At 56.8% G+C, this 21,015-nt stretch overlaps 1 long non-coding RNA gene across 1 annotated transcript in view; it reads left to right on the top strand.

The window, feature by feature from the left end:
• The first annotated feature begins 15,768 nt into the window (after positions 1–15,768).
• LOC123651716 overlaps positions 15,769–21,015 on the top strand; it is a 19,780-nt gene continuing 14,533 nt past the window's right edge. The window contains exon 1 of the long non-coding RNA XR_006740582.1: positions 15,769–15,975. This is a non-coding gene — a long non-coding RNA (uncharacterized LOC123651716). The remainder of the gene's footprint in view (positions 15,976–21,015) is intronic.

The raw sequence follows: 21,015 nt of genomic DNA on the forward strand, positions 1-21,015 counted from the left end.
CCACGGACAAACTGGTTTTGGCTGGATGCATGGGCATCAGGCAGCCCATGATCTCGTCCCATGCGGCTCTCAGCCTGGAAAGACCTTTCTCCGGCTGTCAGGAGCCAGCCAGGGGACCGTGGTGAATGTGCCACCAGGAGGCCAGCCCTGGGCTGCACACAGGCAAGCCCTCTGCTCTGCACCTGCCTGGTTCCCAGGTCGGGCGCGCTGGATCTGGGCCACACCGACAGAAGCTGAAGGGGGTGGGTCCCTGTCTGTACACCAGCGTCCCCGCAGCCTGCAGGCCCTGCCCCTCGGTGTCCCGCTGTGGACAGCGTGGCTCAGCGGCAGGAGGCACCCCTGGCCCTCGGATGAGACGCATTTCTACGATCAGGGGTCCGGGGAGGAATTCAGGGTCCCCTTGCGTTGGAAATGGAGAAAGGAGCTCTCGTGGCGAAGGACATTTTGGTTGGGAGTGTGCGTCATCATCGGAGCAGGAGCAGGGTCACGTCATAGCTCATCCGACCCAGCCGTGTTCAAAAGACACAGCAGAATAAAAATAGGCCTTGGCTGAGCTCCCGGTGAACGTGGACCTTGGGGGAAATGCCAGGAAGTACACCCCCACCCCCACCCCATCCCAAGTCCATTGGGTTCCATCAGATCTTATCTGACGCTGTTCCTCCCCTTCCCCTACGTCTGCTTGGCTCTGCGTTGTATTTTTATTTCTGATCCTCAAATGAATATCCTCGCTCCCAAATCACAGAGGATCCTTATTCTACGGATCAGATACTCTATCGCTTTCTTTTTAAAAAATATTTTTTATTGCTTTTTTTTTTTTTTACAGAGAGGACGGGGGAGGGGTAGAGAGTCAGGAACATCAATGAGAGAGAAGCATCCACCAGCTGCCTCCTGCACAGCCTCCCTACTGGGGATGTGCCCGCAGCCAAGGTACATGCCCTTGACCGGAATCGAACCCGGGACTCCTCAGTCCGCAGGCCGAGGCTCTATCCACGGAGACAAACCAGCTAGGGCAGTCTGTCGCTTTCTTGTTTGGCTTCCTGCACCTTTGGTTTGGCATACGCTCCGGAGCCAGGCAGACCCATTCTGGCGAAAACGATTTCAGAAGAAAGAGACCGCGACCCCGTTCTTTAGACCTAGGCTTTTCTTCCTTCCTTCTTCCAGAAACATCTTCGGATTCCAAAGGCCTCCCTGGGTTACAGCGATCCCTCGCTGGGGTCACTGACCGAAACCGGACCCCGAGATCTCGGGAACCTGGACAGGGTGACGGAAAGGAAAATGCAGCTGCTGCTTCAGAGCAGGGAGCGCTTTTCCCTCCCGGGAAAACAAAGACGGTACAGGCCTCTGGGAAGGGCTGTTTGTCTTGGAAAAGCCACCCAAAGAAATCATTTAGTGTGCAAATACAAGAGCCAAATGTGTCAACTAGAAAAGGAAATATTGGTGCCCCCCCCTCTCTCCCCTCCCCCCAGCTCAGTCCTCTCAGCTCAGAGCGAGCTGCTGCCTGCTGACACTATCCCACAGCACGGTCTGTGCATCTAAATACCATTGGAAACTGATTTGTGTGGAATTCCTCTCTCTCTCTCTCTCTCTCTAAATACATTTTATTGATTTTTTTTACAGAGAGAAAGGGGGAGAGAGAGTTAGAAACATCAGCCAGCTGCCTCCTGCACCCTCCCCACTGGGATGGCGCCTGCAACCAAGGTACAAGCCCTTGACCGGAATTGAACCCGGGACCCTTCAGTCTACAGGCTGACGCTCTATCCACTGAGCCAAACCGGTTTCAGCTGGCATGCCTCTCTTGCCCAGGCTTCTATAAACAGTGGCTTCTCTCCTCCACCTGGACCCTAGCTTCCCCATACGAATAAGAGAAAAACCCGACACCCACATTCCCCAGCTGCTGCTGGAGGGATCCCATTGCCATGTAAACACAGAACAACAAAAAGGACATTTCTCTCTTCCAGCAGTCTGTGTGGGAGATGTGTGAGTGTGTGTGTGTGTGTGTGTGTGTGTGATGTAAGTCCCATCATGAGACTCTGCTCAAGATGCCTCATCTCCCTTGTAAGATCCTCATGGTCTGCCTCCCTCTGACTTCTCTCTCTTCCACTACTCCCCCCTTTACTCTCCTGGCTCTGGTCATACAGGTTTTCTTTCTTTTATTTTCTTTTTTTAAAAAAGTATATTTTATTGATTTTTTTAGAGAGGAAGGGAGAAGGAGAGAGAGTTAGAAACATCGATGAGAGTTAGAAACACCGACCAGCTGCATCCTGCACACCTCCTACTGGAGATGTGCCCGCAATCAAGGTCCATGCCCTTGACTGGAATCGAACCTGGGACCCTTCAGTCCGCAGGCCAACGCACTATCTGCTGCACCACACCAGTCAGGGTTAAACAACAACAACAACAACACACACACACACACACACACACACACAAAACCCCACCAAAAAAACCCAAAAAAACAGATATCCCTCTCTTCCCCATCACTAATTTGGGTCCCCCACTACCACCACCACATACACACACCTCTCCCTCCCTGTCTGAAATCCTATATAATACAAGCCTAATATGCAAATCGACCAAACGACAGAACGACCGGTTGCCATGATGGGCACTGACCACCAGGGGGCAGACGCTCAATGCAGGAACTGCCTCCAGCCCATAGGCCCCAGGGCAGCCAAGATGGGTGCTGGTGGGGGGGAGGGGGAGGGGGATCCCCCCCATCGCCCTGCTGGTCACCCCACAGATCAGCCCTACTCATGCACGAATTTCATGCACCGGGCCTCCAGCCAATAATAAAAAGAAAGAAATAGACTATGGAATTTTAAGCTGTCCATATTTTTTGTGTGGGAGACTCCCATCCCGGGCTCAACTTAATTTTTGGTGTGTGATCTCATTTAAATCGTGGATCCAGTGGCTCTTTGGCTTCACAACACTGGGTCTTCCTGTAAGGATGCTGAGGGCCCCCCCCCCCGCCCCCCCAATAATCTACCTGCACAGGTCGACTCCCACCCTTTGGCTCCATAAGCGGAAAAATGAGTTTTAAGGCTGCTCGGACCTCTCTGAATGGGAAATCAGAAAACCCTCCAATCTCTCTGGGCTATCGCATTTTCTGATCCTCCTGAAGGAAAGCGAGCTTCGGAAGAGATTGACGAGGGAATTGCATAAAACCACTGGTCCCGTTGCCACTCTCCGGTCACGGGGTGCCCCCTGGTGGGGACTTGGATGTACTTTCCAGGCCTCTCGTGGCCAAGGCTGCACTTTGCAGCGAAGCAGAGGGGCCTGCACACTCAGGCCCACCCGTCCCCATGCCAGGCCCGGTGCCGAGATTTCTGAGAAGTGTTGAGGGTTCATCTGTGCCCTCCGCCCCCCAAAAAAGATAGGGTGAAGTGCCAGCCCCTGGTGCCTGCGAATGTGACTTGTTTGAAAATGAGGTCTTGTCCGGTGGCTCAGTGGTTGAGCATCGACCTGTGAACCAGGAGGTCAGGGCACATGCCCGGGTGCCGGCTCCATCCCTGCGGTGGGGGTGGGGGGTGGAGGGGAGGGTCTGGTGAGGATGGAGGGGGGCATGCAGGAGGCAGCCCATCCACGATTCTCTCATCATGGATATTTCCCCCCTTCTCTCTCCTTTTTCCTTCCTTTCTCTAAAATCAATAAAAATAATAAAGAAATAAAAAGATCTATATATAAGGGTGGACTTCTTCTTTTTCTTTTAAAAAAATATATTTTATTGGTTTTTTTACAGAGAGGAAGGGAGAGGGATAGAGAGTTAGAAACATCGATGGGAGAGAATCATCGATCAGCTGCCTCTTGCACACCTCCCACTGGAGATGTGCCCACAACCCTGGTACATGCCCTTGACCTGAATCGAACCTGGGACCCCCCAGTCCACAGGCTGACGCTCTATCCACTGAGCTAAACTGGTTTCGGCTCTTCTTTTTTTTTTTTTTTTAATATATTTTATTGATTTTTTTAAAGAGAGGAAAGGAGAGGGATAGAGAGCTAGAAACATCGATGAGAGAGAATCATTGACCAGCTGCTCCTGCACACCTCCTACTGGGGATGTGCCCACAACCAAGGTCCGTGCCCTTGACCGGAATCGAACCCGGGACCCCTCAGTCTGCAGGCCGACGCTCTATCCACTGAGCCACACTGGCTAGGGCTGGACCTCCTTTTCTAGGAGAGCCTAGATAAACTCCGAGACCACATCTGATCTCCAGCACGATGGGAGCATCACCAATGCTCAGCGGCTGCCTGGTCAGTGCCCGGCTCACCCCACCCTCCCCCCTCCCGCCCGCGTGGGTGCACTCCGAGCTCAGAGGCCACCGCTGTCCCCCGCTTCCTTGTCACTTTGCTCCCGAAAGCCTCTCTCGGGTTTCCAGCCACACTGGTTTTCATCTCCGGCCCAGTGTCTGCCTCCAGCTGCTTAGCTTTTTTGTGCTCTTGACTCCAGATAATTAGCACAGGGCAGCGGTCGGCAAACCGCGGCTCACGAGCCACAGGCGGCTCTTTGGCCCCTTGCATGTTTAGCAAAGGCCAGCTTAGGAGTCCCCTCATTAAGTTCATAACCATGTACCTACCTAGATGGTTTACGTTTAAAAAAAAAATGTGGCTCTCCAGAGACATGTTGTCCTGTTGATATTTGGCTCTGTGGACTAAGGAGTTTGCCGACCACGGGCATAGGGAGAGGGAGCTGTGAGAAACAGCTGTGGGGCCTCAGCGAGAACAGGCCTTCCTGGTGTGCTGTGAGTTTTATTCTCCTTTTTTCCTGCGGGTGTCCAGAGACTTCCAAGGTTTGACCCAGCACCTACAGGGTGCTTGGCTGCCTTGGGCAGCCGGACAATTCCTCTAGCACAGCGAGATCCACAGGTTGGGTGAGGCCCCGGCTGGGGTGGCTCAGTGGATAGAGCGTCGGCCTGTGGACCGAAGGGTCCCTGGCTTGATTCCGGTCAAGAGCACATACCTTGGTTTCAGGCTCCTCCCCGGTTCGGGGCCTGGTTGGGGCACAGCGTGCAGGAGGCAACTAAGCGATGTGTCTCTCTCCCATCGATGTTTCTCTCAGACTCTCCCTCTCTCCCTTCCACTCCCCCTAAAAAAAAATCAACGGAAAAATATCCTTGGGCGAGAATTAACAAGTGAAATAGCCTGGTGGGATTTGCTTAGAGTGGAATTTAGATGTCCGTGAGCTAACATGTGTTCTGTTGGCAGTAGCAGGTGTTTGCTTGGGAACGCGGCCATAGTCCCTGGTAAGAGTGAGTCACGCCGAAACCGGTGTGGCTCAGTGGATAGAGCATCGGCCTGCGGACGGAAGGGTCCCGGGTTCGATTCCGGTCAAAGGCATGGACCTTGGTTGCGGGCACATCCCTGGTGTGGAGGGGGGGTGTGTGTGCAGGAGGCAGCTGGTCGATGTTTCTCTCCCATCAATGTTTCTAGTTCTCTACCCCTCTCCTTTCCTCTCTGTGAAAAATCAATAAAATATATTAAAAAAAAAAAGATTTACAGATTAAGTAATTTTTTTTAAAAAAAGAGTGAGTCACAGCATCAGTCATTCTGGGGGAATTCCTGTCTTTTTTTCTTTTTTCAATCAAGGGAGCTTCGAAGACAGTGAAGAAGGAAGTGGTGGCTCGGCTGATGGGCTGAGCGGAGAACCGAGGGCGGCAGGGGCTGGGGGTGGCGTGGGGCTCGGGGCTGGGGTTCACGGCCCGGGCTTGGCGGGATCTGGCGCTGGCGCTGGTGGCGCTGGCGGCGTCCTGAGTGAAACCGATGCCGTCGCTCCGGGCGGACACAATGGAGCCCTCTCACTGGGGGACAAGAATGGCCTGTTCCTCCCTCCTGCCCTCCTCGCGCGGGGTAAACAGAATGTCCCTGGCACAGCCGGGCCCGGGCGCTGCCTGCCAGGAGCTCAGCTCTTCCCTTGCGTAACCCCGGGGCCTCCTCCAGAAGGTCAGCCGGGCCGCCCTCACCTGGAGGCAGGTGAGCGGGCTCAGGCCCCGGCAGCATCCCCGGATGTTTTCCGTGTCGAGGTTTCAAAGGGATCCCTGCAGCCCGGCCGGTGTGGCTCCGTGGTCGAGCGTCGACCTGCGAACCAGGAAGTCACAGGTTCAGTTCCCACCAGGGCACAGGCCCAGGTTGTGGGCTCCATCCCCAGTGAGGGGCATGCGATCCATGATTCTCTCTCATCATGGATGCTTCTCTCTCTCCCTCTCTGAAATTAACAAAAATATATTTAAGCCGAAACCGGTGTGGCTCAGCGGATAGAGTGTTGTCCTGCGGACGGAAGGGTCCCAGGTTCGATTCCGGTCAAGGGCATGGACCTTGGTTGCGGGCACATCCCCAGTAGGGGGTGTGCAGGGGGCAGCTGATCGATGATTCTCTCTCATTGATGTTTCTAGCTCTCTATCCCTCTCTCTTCCTCTCTGTAAAGAAAAAAAAATCAATAAAAAATATATTAAAATATATATATATATATATTTAGAAAGAAAGAAAGGAAGGAAGGAACCTCGAGAGGGAACTTACCCGATTGAAGTCCCTCAGTGACCCTCTTGTTTCTGGGGCTCTAAGCTCCGGGGAGGGGAGGTCTGGGAGGGGAGGGGCAGATAGGTTTCCTCTGGGAGGGGTGGTGGTGGGCGGGACTTCCTCTCTCCTGTGACGGGCACCTACCACCTACCTTCCTGAACTGCCCCATGTGCGAGTGCTTTATTGTTTGTTCATTCGTTGTTGCTTCTTTATTGTATTTTTTGCGTGTGTGTGTGTGTGTGTGTGTTTTAATCTTCACTGGAGGATATTTTCCCTTTGATTTTTTTAGAGAGGAAAGGAGGAAGGGGAAGAGAGAGAAAGAGAGAGAGAGAAACATCGATGGGTTGCCTCCCATATGTGCCCAGACCGGGGCTGGGGACAGAACTTGCAACCCAGGTGTGTGCCTTTGACGGACAATCGAACCCACGACCCTTCAGTCCGCAGGCTGGTGCTCTCACCACCGAGCCACACCAGCCAGGGCTGTCCGTTCCTTTCTGATGACCTGGGGGATGGGAACCAGGAAGGAGCAGTGGGCAGTCCTTCTGGGAACGCTGTCATGGCACTCACACAGAGCAGGACGCAAGGGTTTGCTCCCTACACACATGCTCTGTCTCCCACGGGGCGTTCGCTCACAGCGCCTCCCCTCCCTCCCTCTCCCACCTCCTGGCTGCTGTGGAGACAGAACGATTGACTCAAGGTCAAATCCTCCGAAGCATAAGGGCTCAATGATTGTCTCGGTCACCCTCTCCTCTGTGTCTGTGTGTGGCTTTTATGTCTTTAAATATATTTTTACCGATGTCAGAGAGGATGGGAGAGGGACAGAGCGAGAGAAGCACCCATGGTGAGAGGCAATCACGGATCAGCTGCCTCCTGCATGCCCCGCATTGGGGATAGAGCCTGCAACCTGGGCCTGTGCCCTTGACCCGAATTGAACCCGGGACCCTTCAGTCTGCAGACCGACGCTCTATCCACGGAGCCAAACCAGCCAGCGAGAGGGCTGTGTGTGGTTTTTATTTTTGTTTCTGTTGTTCGTCAAGGATCTGATCTCTCTCTTCTCTCTCCTCTCTCTCTCTCTCTCTTTAATATAGTCTATCAATTTTTTACAGAGAGGAAGGGAGAGGAATAGAGAGTTAGAAATATCCATCAGCTGCCTCCTGCACCTCCCCGCCCCCCACTGGGGATGTGCCTGCAACCAAGGTCCATGCCCTTGACCGGAATCGAACCTGGGACCCTTCAGTCGGCAGGCCGGCGCTCAATCCACTGAGCCACACCGGTTTCTCTCCTGTCGGCTGCACGTTGGGGACCCGCTCTCAGGGCTGCGCCCGGAGTCCAGCTCGTGTCTCCGGAAGGACAGGCTCGGAGAGCAGAACCGGCCGGCATGGCCGCTGCCTTGTGCCTCTGGGGGAGGGAGCGTCCTTGTCCCCGGCCATGTGGCCAGCCCGGTGGAACCTGCTCTCCGAGCGGCCGGCAGGGGGCGCCCGGGGGCTGATTCCGAGGCCCAGGCCGGGTGTGAGGCTGACACGTGCGTCTCTTTTCTTTTCGAATATTCCCAAGAAAAGGCGGGGCCCCAGGGACCTCTCCCCTGGGAAGATGGAAACCAGAAAACGTCCATCCGAGCTGCAGCCAGACCAGCCTGTCAGAAGGCTTTAAAAAAAAAAAAAAAAAAATATATATATATATATATATATATATGTGTGTGTGTGTGTGTGTGTGTGTGTATATATATATATATATATTGATTTTTTACAGAGAGGAAGGGAGAGGGATAGAGTCAGAAACATCAACGAGAGAGAAACATCTATCAGCTGCCCCCTGCACACCCCCAACTGGGGATGTGCCCACAACCAAGGTCCATGCCCTTGACCAAAATCGAACCCAGGACCCTTGAGTCCGAAGGCCAATGCTCTATCCACCCACTGAGCTAAACCAGCTAGGGCCCAGCATGCTTAAAAAAAAATCAATTATATATACATATATAATTGATTTTTTAATAAATATATTTTATTGATTTTATACAGAGAGGAAGGGAGAGAGATAGAGAGTTAGAAACATCGATGAGAGAGAGTCATCGATCAGCTGCCTCTTGCACACCCCCTACTGGGGATGTGCCCGCAACCAAGGTACATGCCCTTGACCGGAATCGAACCTGGGACCTTTCAGTCCCCAAGCCGACGCTCTATCCATTGAGCCAAACCGGTCCCAGCATATATATAATTGATTTTTTTACAGAGAGGAGGGGAGCGGGATAGAGAGTGAGAAACATCGATGAGAAAGAAATACCGATCAGCTGCCTCCTGCACGCCCCCCACTGGGGATGTGCCTGCAACCAAGGTCCATGCCCTTGACCGGAATCGACCCCGGGACCCTTCAGTCCGCAGGCCGACGCGCTATCCACTGAGCCACACTGGTTTCGGCGATGCCGAGTTTCTGCAGGAGAAGGAGACAGCTCTGAGCGCTCCACCCCAGTCGGCGACCCTTGCCGGGTGTTCGAGAAATGTTTCCCGAGCCTGCTGGCGGGGCTCAGCGGTTGAACGTCACCCTGGGAACCAGGAGGTCAGGGTTCGATTCCCGGTCAGGGCACACGCCCGGGTGGCGGGCTCCATCCCCCGTGTGGGGTGTGCAGGAGGCAGCCGATCCATCATTCATTCTCTCTCTCTCTCTCTCTCTCTCTCTCTCTCTCTCTCTCTCTCTCTCTCTCTCTCTCCTCTCCCTACCTCTCTGAAAGCAATAAAAATATATATTAAAAACACACAAAAAACAAAACACCAAACAGAATAGAGCGTGCTACTCCTTCTGAGTCCTCGGACCCTCCCCTCTCTACGGTTCACCCCAAGGCCAGGCCAAGCATTTCTCAGGAGCAAATCCAAATGCCCCGAAGTGGAAAGATGAGAAAAACAGCCGCGGTGGGAGGGAGGAGAGAGAGGGAGAAGGAGAGCGAGGGAGAGGGAGCAGGTGGGGCGGGGGCGGCTGCAGGAAGCCTTTCTCAGAGGTGTGGGCGGGAACCCCAGAGTCTGCGGCTGCAGGCTGAGCCCAGAACGTTTCTCCTGAGATCGGGAGTGGAGCTTGGGGGGGCTGCGGGATGCAATGCTGGCTCACTTCTGGAAGTCCCCCCCGCCCCGCCCCCCTGGCAGGAAAGTGCCTGGGTTAAAGCAAGCTAAGTTGGTCCGGCCGGTGTGGCTCAGTGGTGAGAGCATCGCCCTAGTAGAACCAGGAGGTCAGGGTTCGATTCCCGGTCAGGGCACAGGCCCGGGTGGCGGGCTCCATCCCCACTGGGGAGCGTGCAGGAGGCAGCCGATCTGTGATTCTCTCTCAGGGACGGACGTAAACCCCACCTGCGGCCGGACATTCCTGAGCCCTGAATCAGCACCTGCCGAATACCCTAAGCCCCCCGACTCCTAAGTCCCTGGGTCCCCAATCACCCATCAGCGTGTGCTGAGTGCCCTAAGCCCCGTCCCCTGTCCTTCAAGGTGCTGGTACCCCGGCCCTCGCTCTCTCCTGCCCCTTTCTCTGGAGGCAGCCGGCAGGGGTGTTCTTCCGTGCGCAGGCCGGCGCTCTATCCACTGAGCCACACCAGTTCCGGCTTGTTCTTTTTTTTCTTAAAATCTCTCAGAACCAGAGCCTTAAAAAAAGGCAGGTTTCCAAGACCCACCCAACTCTGTAAAGTGAGGTCTTGGGGGCGTGTGGGGAGGGGGAGGGTGGGGAGACGGTTGCGCGGTGCTGACCTGGGATTGGAGAGGATGCCCGCCGCCCCTCCCGGACGAGGTCCGAGCCTCAGGCTCCACATAAGGGTTTGGGGCAGAGACTTTAGGGGGGGGTGTCCCAGGGGGAGCGCAAGGACCCCAGCATGTCAGGGCCGCGGTCAGGGTTCAAGAGCTCAGCGTGGTGCCTGCTGGGCTAATGCCAGTCCCCGTGGGTCACGGCTTCTCCGCCCACGGCGAGCGTGGGTGGTGGCTGTCAGGGGTCAGCATGCTGTGCTCTGACAACGGGGCTGCTGCAACACATGGCCCCACGTGAGGTCGCACACAAAGGGAGCGGCTGAGAGAGGGCCCAGGCCCCGGAGCTGGAGCGGGGAGTGCTCTGCGGGGCCTCCCTCCCCTCCCAATCCGGCCAGAGGCACGCACCCAGCACCCCCGGGGGTGGGGTGGGGGGGGTCTGGTACTGGGACACTAAGTGAAACCAGAGCTGGGCCGGGGAGCAGCTGGGGTGGAGGGAGGGGCTGTGTAAACACGGCTGAATAAGTGGGTTTGTGTGCTGCTTAGATAAGAGCCGGGAGAGCTGCAGGCCGAAGCCCCGGAATAACAATGGGACTTCCAGCCGCCCCGTTGGAAGTCCGAGGCAGGACGGCCTGGCACGGGGGTCAGGGGGGTCGATTTCCCCAGGGCCTGTGGCTGCTGAGATAATGCCTGGTGAGGGGGATCGGAGGTGGGGGACCGCCATCTGTGCCCCCCTCCCGAGGAGTCAGGGCCTGCCCGCCCGCCTGGGGCCCTGGAACAAAAGGCCGCCAGGCAGATGGCCGCTCTGCCCCTGGGAGTTTGTGGCCCAGCTCAGTGGCCCCTTGAGTGTTTAGCAAAGGCCAGCTGAGGAGTCGCCTGATTAAGTTCATCACAATGTACCTCCCTATAGAGTTTACGTTTAAAACATGTGGCTCTCGCTGAAACCGGTGTGGCTCAGTGGATAGCGCGTCGGCCTGCGGACGGATGGGTCCCGGGTTTGATTCCGGTCAAGGGCTCCTTGTCTGTCCGGCGGCCGGCCACAGAGCGTCCTTTGTCTGGAGGCCCGTCAGGGTCTGCTTGCCCCTCTGGTCGGCCTCTCGGGCAGTGGGGGGGCCCCCTCTCCCTCCCCTCTCCCTCCCCACCCCCCACTTCACTTTGATTTGATCTGTGTTGTTCCCTGGCCCCTCCCCCGTGTTCACGTTACCTTCCCTGCCCGGGTGTTGGCTGAAAAGGAACGTCCTCGAGGTATTGCACCACCTAAAGGCTTTATTGAGGCCCCAGCCGGTGCGGCTCAATGGCTAGACCCGTGGTCGGCAAACCGCGGCTGGAGAGCCACCTGCAGCTCTTTGGCCCCTTGAGTGTGGCTCTTCCACAAAAAGTCCCGGGTTCGATTCTGGTCAAGGGCATGTACTTTGGTTGCGGGCACGTCCCCAGTAGGGAGTGTGCAGGAGGCAGCTGACTGATGTTTCTCTCTCATCGATGTTTCTCTCTATCCTTTTCCCTTTCTCTATGTAAAATATCAATAAAATATATTTAAAAAAAAAAAACCCCACACAAAACAGTGAGCCCAGCTGAGATGGCTCAGTGGTTGAGCGTCCACCTAGGAACCAGGAGGTCAGGGTTCGATTCCCGGTCAGGGCACAGGCCCGGGTTGCAGGCTCCATCCCCAGGGTGGGGTGTACAGGAGGCAGCCGATCCGTGAATCTCTCTCATCTTTGATGTTTCTCTCTCTCTCTCTCTCTCTCTCTCTCTCTCTCTCTCTCTCTCTCTCTCTCTCTCTCTCTCTCCTTCTCCTTTCTTCTCTGAGATCAAAAAAATATATTAAAAAACAAAACAAAACCCAAAACACTGAGCCCACCACCAGGGCCTGTGCCCTGACCGGGAATGGAACTGTGACCTCCTGGTTCCTGGGTGGACGCTCAGCCACGGAGCCACGTGGGCCGGGCAGCAGGTGGCTCTCCCCTGGGGCCCTGTGACCAGAGGACTCTGGCCGGGCAGGTCCCGCCGGTTCCGTAACCGCGATCAATGCGCTATTGTTATCCTGCCTGGCTTTTTCCATGATGGGAGAGGCTGCGTGTGCCTGGCTGGCAGGGGACCCCACCGACATGTGTGCTGGGTTTGATCTCCGTGGGGGCGCGGGCTGTGGCTGTGGCCGTGGCCGTGGCGGAGCGAGGGCGTGGCCGGACGCCGTGGCTGGAGGATGGGATGGACGGGGAGCGTCTGGGCTGGCGCTGCGGTCACCTGCTGCCTCCGGCCCGCTGCCCGCGGGAGGTCAGCACGTTCTGTACGGAACCTGCTAGAAGGAGCTGGACAGCCCGGAGCCGGGTGGAGGCGGGGAGGCCGGGAGCCAGGTGTTCCCGTGGCGTTTCCGCTTTTGCCACGAGCCCGGGCAGGTCCCGGCAGGTCCGGGAGGCTTAGCGTCTCTGGTTCCAGGACAGGGATGGGGCGAGGGTGGGGGGACGGGGGTGGGACGTGGGTGCTCACAGAGGGCTCCCCGCAGGAGGTGAGCGTGTCACCCGCCTTCCAGGGAATGGGAGGCTCCTTGTCTCTGTCTGCATAGAGGCCTCCGCTGCCAGCATGTCCGACTCCCTGGCCCCCTGCCTCCGCCATCCACAGGGGGCTCTCTCTGTGCCAGCTCCCTCCCTTGCCTGAGTTAGAATCAGGGTGGTGATGGTGGTGGGGGGAAGAGACAGGTGTGGTGGTGGCTGGAAAACGGAGCATAAGAAAGAGACCTAGCCCTCCCCGGTGTGGCTCAGTGGATAGGGCGTCGGCCTGCGGACTGGAAGGGCCCCAGGTTCGATTCCAGTCAAGGGCATGGACCTTGGTTGCGGGCACATCCCCAGTGGGCGGCGTGCAGGAGGCAGCTGGTTGATGATTCTCTCTCATCATTGATATTTCTCTCTCTCCCTTCCTCTTCCTCTCTGACATCAATAAAAATATATTTTAAAAAAGAGAGAGAGAGAGAGAAAAGGATGACATTGATTAGAACGAGCTCTGGCGGGACTTTGCCATCGGTCTGTCTGACCTGCTCAGTGTGAAGAGAGCCTGTGTTTACGCCCCTTTGCCTACCCGGGTGCTTCAGGTAAGAAAGTGCTCCCCATTTCCCGCTGACGTCCTCCCTGCCTCCTCTCCCTCCTCCTTCCTCTCTGAGCCCAGGGACCCTGTCCTCCCACCTGTGGGCCCGCTCCTCCCACATCGGGTTTACAAGCCGAACTGGCGTCGTCAGCCCCTCCCCGCTCGCCCGAAATACCATGGACTGAAGTCACGGATCTAAAAAAAAAGCCCCAAAATAACGTTTCCCGCCCCTTCGAGCGACGTCTTCTCTCTCGAGTCGCAACACACGGAGGAGGCCGGCAGCAGATGGGACCCACGTCTGCGGCTTCAGACACCGCAGGCTCCGCCGGGTTTGGCTGTTACAGCCGCACGCCGCTCCCCCGGCCGGCCCGCTGTCCGCCCCAGCTCCTGGTTCCTTTCACGGAACAGCCCCCAGAAACGTGAAGAGTCGGGCTTTCCAGATGTCCATGAACGTGGGGGCGGGGGGGCATGGGGACGGGGAGACCAGCGGGGCTGGGGGGCTGTTCTGTACACCAAAAGGTTGGGGGTTCAATGCCTGGTCAGGGCACATTCCTAGGTTGTGGGTTTGACCCCGAGTCAGCGAGCAGATGGAGGTAACTAACCTCTCTCTCTCTCTCTCTCTCTCTCTCTCTCTCTCTCTCTCTCTCTCTCTCTCTCTCTCTCTTTCTCTCTCTCTCTCTCTCTCTCTCTCTTTCTCTCTCGCTCTCTCTCTCTCTCTCTCCCTCTCTTCCTCGCTCTCTAAAAGCAATGAACATGCCCTGACTGGTTTGGCTTAGTGGATAGAGCGTCGGCCTGCGGACTGAAGGGTCCCAGGTTCGATTCCGGTCAAGGGCATGTACCTTAGTTGTGGGCACATCCCCAGTGGGGGGTGTGCAGGAGGCAGCTGATCAATGATTCTCTCTCATCGATGTTTCTAGCTCTCTATTCCTCTCCCTTTCTGTGAAAAATCAATAAAATATATTAAAAAAAAAAAAAAAGACACACTCCCAGCAAGCACTGGGCGTGCAGCATGGAGGGTGGGTGGTCCTGGGAGGGCCCAGGAGAAGGTGTGGTCTCCCCCGCGCCCCATTTTCACACTCCTCACCCCGCTCTGTCTCTGAGTCTTATTTCCCAAGCCTGCCTTCTTCTCAGGGGGAGGTGCACTTTCTCCGATCAGAGCTCATGAGCTGTGCGAGGCACTGCCTGGCTGATGCTCCCTGGGGTGGGTTTTGCAAAGTTTGCAGGAAACGGAGGAGAACAGACAGCTGAGCAAGGAACTGGCCCGGTCTCCCCACCCCCTCGGCCTCTCCCCCTCCAAGCTGGGTCTGCAGGAGGGAGAGGAAATCCCTTTAGAAATCTTTAGCACGTGACTTTTTCTTTATTTTTAAATATATTTTATTGATTTTTCACAGAGAGAAAGAGAGAGGGATAGAGAGTTAGAAACATCGATGAGAGAGAAACATCGATCAGCTGCCTCTTGCACACCTCCTACTGGGGATGCGCCCGCAACCAAGGTACATGCCCTTGACCGGAATCGAACCCGGGACCTTTCAGTCCCCAGGCCGATGCTCTATCCACTGAGCCAAACCGGTCCCGGCAAGCACGTGACTTTTTCTTTTTGGAAAAATGTTTCTATTGATTTCAGAGAGCAAGTGACTTGGGGTGGGGGAGGAGAGAGAGAGAGAGAGAGAGAGAGAGAGAGAGAGAGAGAGAGAGAGAGAGAGAGAGAGAAACATTAAGGATGAGAGAGAATCATGGATTGGCTGCCTCCTTGCACTCCCCCTACTGGGGATCCAGCCAGCAACCCGGGCGTGTGCCCTTGACCGGAATCGAACCTGGGACCCAATATATTTTTATTGATTTCAGAGAGGGAGGGGGTGAGAGAAAGAGAAACATCCATGAGGAGAGAGAATCATGGACCGGCTGCCTCCTGCACGCCCCACCCTGGGGATGGAGTCTGCAACCCGGGCCTGTGCCCTGAGCGGGAATCGAACCGGGACCTCCTGGTTCCTAGGTTGACACTAAACGCCGCCGAGCCACACTACATGTGGCTGTTTTTTTTAGTGGCCAGGAGAGGGTGGACATTTAGAAACCCGGGTTCAGGCCCGATCCCCCCTCTGGATCTACGGATGACGGCTGCCCTGAGCGTTTATTGTCTCCAGATCTCTCTCTGCCTCGCGGCCCCGGGGTGAAGGATGGGCATTGCTATTGGTGAGCAGTAATAGTCACGACGGTGGGTTCCTGGGGCGGAAGGCGTCCCACGGAGGAAGCAGGTGCCACGCACGTCACGGGGGATACCCTGTCCGGTCCTCGCAGCGCTGTGTACAGGCGGGGAAACCGAGGTTCAGGTGAAATCCCTCGCCCCAGGTCATTGCATTGGGGTTGGCTGGGGAACCCCAAAATCAAAGTCAAAACCCCTTGCAGGGGAGGGTGGCTTGAATTTGGGTGCCCAGTGGGGGCCCATACAGGAGGCAACCGATCAGTGCAGGGGTCGGCAAGCTCATTCATCCACAGAGCCAAGTGTCAGCAGCACAGCGACGGACATGTCTCTGGAGAGCCACATTTTTTAAACGTAAACGTCTTCGAACGCCACGTCTTCCACACAGACGCGCCCGGGCCGTGGTGTTCTGTGGAAGAGCCGCCCTCCGGGGGCCCGAGAGCCGCCTGTGGCTCGCGCGCCGCGGTTTGCCGACCGCGGGTCTAGGCAGGGCCCCGCGGACCTGGCTTCTCCAGCCATCCACCCACACGTCCAGGGGCCTGTAATGACAGGGGGCTGTGGCCCGCCCGGCTGCTAAGACTTGTGGGGCGGAGGCAGCCCAGAACCTTCCAGCCCGCCTGGGGGGGGGGGAGGCCCGTGTGCACAGCAGAGGGGTGTTATTGGGTCTATGCCTGGTTTCCCCAAAGCCAGCTCCTGGGCCCCCACCCCTCCCAGCACCTACCTGGCTTCCGGCTCCCAGCACCTTGACCTTGACCTTGACCATAACCTTGACCTTGACCATACACGCCACCGCCAGGGTGGGGTGCACACAGTGCCCGATCCCTTCCTCTGGGCGTGGGAACCCTGCGCACCTGCCGGCGGGCAGTGCCTGCTGGGAGCCCCCAGGTGCCGCCCCTCAACGTTCTTCCCCTCCAGACTCAATGGCCTCCGGCTGAGGCTGGTCACGTGGCCTCTTCCTTCTGTCCTCCCCCTCCATCCCTTTGACACCCAGGCCTCCCGTACCCCCTCTGCTGCCTCTCCCCACCCCAGCTGCCCTCCGGATCAGGTTTCTGTGTTCAGTGTTTTTGAAGAACCCTGTTATTTTATTTAAAAATATATATATTTCATTGATTTTTTACAGAGAGGGAGAGAGAGGGATAGAGTCAGAAACATCGATGAGAGAGATTCATTGATCAGCTGCCTCCTGCACACCCCCTACTGGGGATGTGCCCGCAACCAAGGTCCATGCCCTTGACCGGAATCGAACCTGGGACCCTTCAGTCTGCAGGCCGACGCTCTATCCACTGAGGCCAAAGCAGTTAGGGTTCTCTCTCTTCCTTCCTTCCTTCCTTCCTTTCTTTCTCCCTTCCTTCCTTCCTTCCTTCCTTCCTTCCTTCCTTCCTTCCTTCCTTCCTTCCTTCCTTCTTTCTTTCTTTCTTTCTTTCTTTCAACGTATTGACTTCAGAGGGGAAGGGAGAGAAAGAGAGAGATGGAAACATCCATGGAGAGAGAGAATCACGGACCGGCTGCCTCCTGCACGCCCCACACTGGGGATGGAACCCCCACAACCAGGGATTGTGCCCAGACCGGGAATCGAACCCTGACCTCCTGGTTCGTAGGTGGATGCTCCACCCCTGAGCCACGCTCATCAGACAGGGAACTCCTAATATGTTGGGAAAACTCCTGCCCTCCACGCCAGGATGATAATAGTTCTGGAGAAACGGTACTGGGTCCTGCCTCCTCCGTCTTCAGGAAGTCTTGTCCCCGCACCTTCTAAGCACCACAGACCTTCCCGTTTCTTAGAAATCTCCAGGAAATGAGAGGGTACGAGCCTTTCCAGGAAGCCAGCACCCCTGGCCTCCATCCCTCCATGGCTTTCCGCCCTGCATCCTGTGCGGAGGGCAGCCCTGCCTGGCATGTGGGGAGGACCCCCCCTTTCCTGCCACATCTGAGTGCCTCCGGCCTGACCACCTGGGTCCTGGCCATCCCGTCCCTCTCCCCTCCCTCCTGGCAGGAGGCAGGAAGCAGACTCCAGCGCAGCTCCGTGGTTGAGCATCGATCTAGGAACCAGGAGATCAGGGTTCAATTCCCGGTCAGGGCACAGGCTTGGGTTTGGGCTCCATCCTCAGTAGGGGGCGTGCAGGAGGCAGCCGGTCCATGATTCTCTCTCATCATGAATGTTTCTCTCTCTCTCCCTCTCCCTTCCTTTCGGAAGTCAATAAAAATATATTTAAAAAAAAAATCCTTGTGAAACGAATGAAATAGTGTCCACGAACACTTGTTGCTGGAGATTTGAGGAAGAAGTCTGAATTCCAGCCCTGTCTGGTGTGGCTCAGTGGATAGAGCGTCGGCCTGCAGACTCAAGGGTCCCAGGTTCGATTCCGGTCAAGGGCATGGACCTTGGTGGCGGGCACATCCCCAGTGGGGGGTGTGCAGGAGGCAGCTGATGGATGTTTCTCTCTCATCGATGTTTCTAGCTCTCTCTCTCATTGCATCTTGGCTCTGCGGCTCCTTGTGCCTGGACCCCCGGCTCCCTGATAAAGCCCGGCTCCAGTGCACATTGCTTTTGTTCCCAGATTCCGTGCTCATTTCCCTCCGGGGAAAGCCCCGTCCAAAGTCCGCATTTCAGAGAGCGCGCCCCGCCGGCTCGCAGCCCGGGAGCTCCCGCCCAGTGTTTGTCTTGGCCGGGCTGCTGGGCCCACAGCATCAGGGCAGCCGCTGGCTGGGGACAGCGCTGAGCCCTGGGGCAGGCGTCTACCAGCCCTCCTCTGTCCCCCCCAGCTCAGCCCTCGATCCTGGCTGACCCCTCGGGACCCTACTGTGTGCCTCTGTGGTCTTTAAAAAAATTATAAAAAATGTAATGTATGTACTAGTATACCAGTATTATTATTATTTTTTTAAATATATTTTTTATTGATTTTTTTTTTACAGAGAGGAAGGGAGAAAGAGATAGAGAGCTAGAAACGTCGATGAGAGAGAAACATTGACCAGCTGCCTCTTGCACCGCCCCCCCCCCCCCCCCACTGGGGATGTGCCCGCAACCAAGGTACATGCCCTTGACCGGAATCGAACCTGGGACCTTTCAGTCTGCAGGCCGACGCTCTATCCACTGAGCCAAACCGGTTTCGGCTATACCAGTATTATTGATTTCAGACAGGAAGGGAGAGGGAGAGAGAGAGAAACATCCATGGTGAGAGAGAATCACGAATCGGCCAGTGTGGCTCAGCGGCTGAGCGTCATCCTAGGAACCAGAAGGTCACGGTTCGGTTCCCGGTCAAGACACATGCCTGGGTGGCGGGCTCCATCCCCAGCGTGGGGCGTGCAGGAGGCAGCCGGTCCATGATTCTCTCTCCTCATGGATGTTTCTCTCTCTCTCTCTCCCCCTCTCACTTCCTCTCTGAAATAAAATAAATAAATAAAAGCATTAATAAAAAGAAAAAAAGAAAAGAAGAAGCAAGTTTTGTACTTAACAAGGAAAAGTGGAAAGAAAGAAACCTTAAGACCAGGAGGCAATTAAGGAGAGCCCAGCTGGAACATTCTGGAACATTCTGGAACATTCTGGAACCGCACTCCGGCCCAGGTCATCCTATGCACCAGCTCCCCCCGGGAGCGAGATGGACCCGAAGGGTCAGGGACACCAGGGCCTGGCTCGGCACCGAGCCCCTGAACCCTTTGACCCCCAAGAGAGACCTGAGCCCCCGCATCCTCAATGGGCGGGGGGGAGGGCCTGTGGGCGTGTCGGAAAGCACCATCTGGCTGATGGCTTCTAATCGGATGAGCTCACCCCGATCGCGTGTGTCTGCTCTGCCCCCGGATTGATCGACGGCTCTGAGTCTTCAGAAGCCGCACGGTGGACGCAGTAATTGAATTCAGCTGTCATCCCCCCCCCCCACTCCCAGCCAGAAGCAGTGTGGGGATGGGCGAGCTTCTAGGCGGCCACTCCGAGGGGTGCCCCCTCAGCAGGGGCAGCCAGATGGCCCGTGGCGGCTGCTGGCACGGCTCCGTCCTGGCCCCTGCTCCCCACAAGAGCCGGGGGAGGAGGAGGAGAGGGACGGGGGGGGGGGGGGGGAAAGGGGCGGCCGTGGGGAGCTCCTGGGAGCTGCCTGCTGGGGGACCTGGGACACGAAGGCTGCCGCCTCCGTCACCCTGAAGCCGGAGACCAGAGCGGCTGCCCAGGCGGCAGCCACAAGCCACACGCAGGTGCTGAGCACTTTGTCATTAGTTTTAATTTTTTTTAAATTGATGTCAGAGAGGAAGGAAGAGGGAGAGAGAGAGAGAGAGAGAGAGAGAGAGAGAGAGAGAGAGAGAGAGAGAGAGAGGGAGAGAGACCAATGATGAGAGAGAATCATGCATCGGCTGCCTCCTGCAAGTCCCCCACTGGGGATGGAGCCCACAACTCGGGCCTGTGCCCTGTCCAGGAATCGAACCCGGGATCCTTCCGTCTGCAGGCTGATGCTCTATCCACTGAGCCAAACTGGCCGGGCCCTGGGCTCCTTTTTTTAAGAAAAATATATTTTATTGATTTTTTTTTTTTTTTTTTTACAGAGAGGAAGAGAGAGGGATAGAAATATCCATCAGCTGCCTCCTGTGTGGCCCCTGCTGGATCGAGCCCACAACCCGGGCCTGTGCCCTGACCGGGAATCGAACCGTGACCCCCTGGCTCCTAGGTCGACGCTCCACCACGGGGCCACGCTGGCCGGGCAGCGCTAAGCTTGTTTTCATGCGGCGTCGGGGCTATGCGTGTGGACAGACGACTCATGCTGGTGCCACACACCAGCCACCCCCCTGCCCTGCCCCGGGAGCCTCTGGCGCCCCCTGGAGGGAACTTCTCGGACCCCGGCACTTCCTGGCCCAGAGAGGGGCTCTGCAGGCCCAGCCGCTGCTCGGATAAGTGGGGGAGGCACAGAGAGATGGGGCGCCCCTCTGATGAGCAGAGAACAGGGCACTGCGGGCTCCGGCTGCACTCCGGCCTGGGGGGACCCTCAGAGCCCCCGGCTGCCTGTCCGCAGAGAAGGGGTGTCCGGGGTGGGGTGGGGCAGGCAATGACACGTGGGGTGTTCCTATCCCCGGTCCCTCTGGCCTGGAGGGCGCGGGGAAGAGAACGAGTCACCTCGCTCTGCTTTCCCAGCTCGCTGTGGCCAGGACGCCAGCGCATCACCTCCCTTTTGTTCTGCTGGAGGAAGACATGGCAGAGGACGGATCAGCCCTGTCTCCAGGGGATCTGAGCCCGCCCCCCTCCCCGTGCTCCGGTCCCCACCGCTCCAGGCGCTGTTTGGCACGGGTCCGGGCAGCCCACAACACAGGCTTTGTCTGGGGAGGCCGCTGGCTGACCGGGCCTGGCCGTGACATCTGGCGTCTCTCCCAGGACCCCCTCCCCCCTCTCCCTTTCCCCCACCCCCGGCAGAATTTTGAATGAATTAATGGAATGATCGTCCTTTGAATTCGCCTGACGGCTCTCTCCTCTCCCCGGCTCAGATGACAGGGGCCACTCCCCGTGTCTCGATGGCTCCGGGGTTTTTATGAAGATCCCTGGCAGAGAGC

This window comes from Pipistrellus kuhlii, unplaced genomic scaffold (genome assembly GCF_014108245.1).
Source record: "Pipistrellus kuhlii isolate mPipKuh1 unplaced genomic scaffold, mPipKuh1.p scaffold_m20_p_72, whole genome shotgun sequence".
NCBI classification, from domain to species: Eukaryota; Metazoa; Chordata; class Mammalia; order Chiroptera; family Vespertilionidae; genus Pipistrellus; species Pipistrellus kuhlii.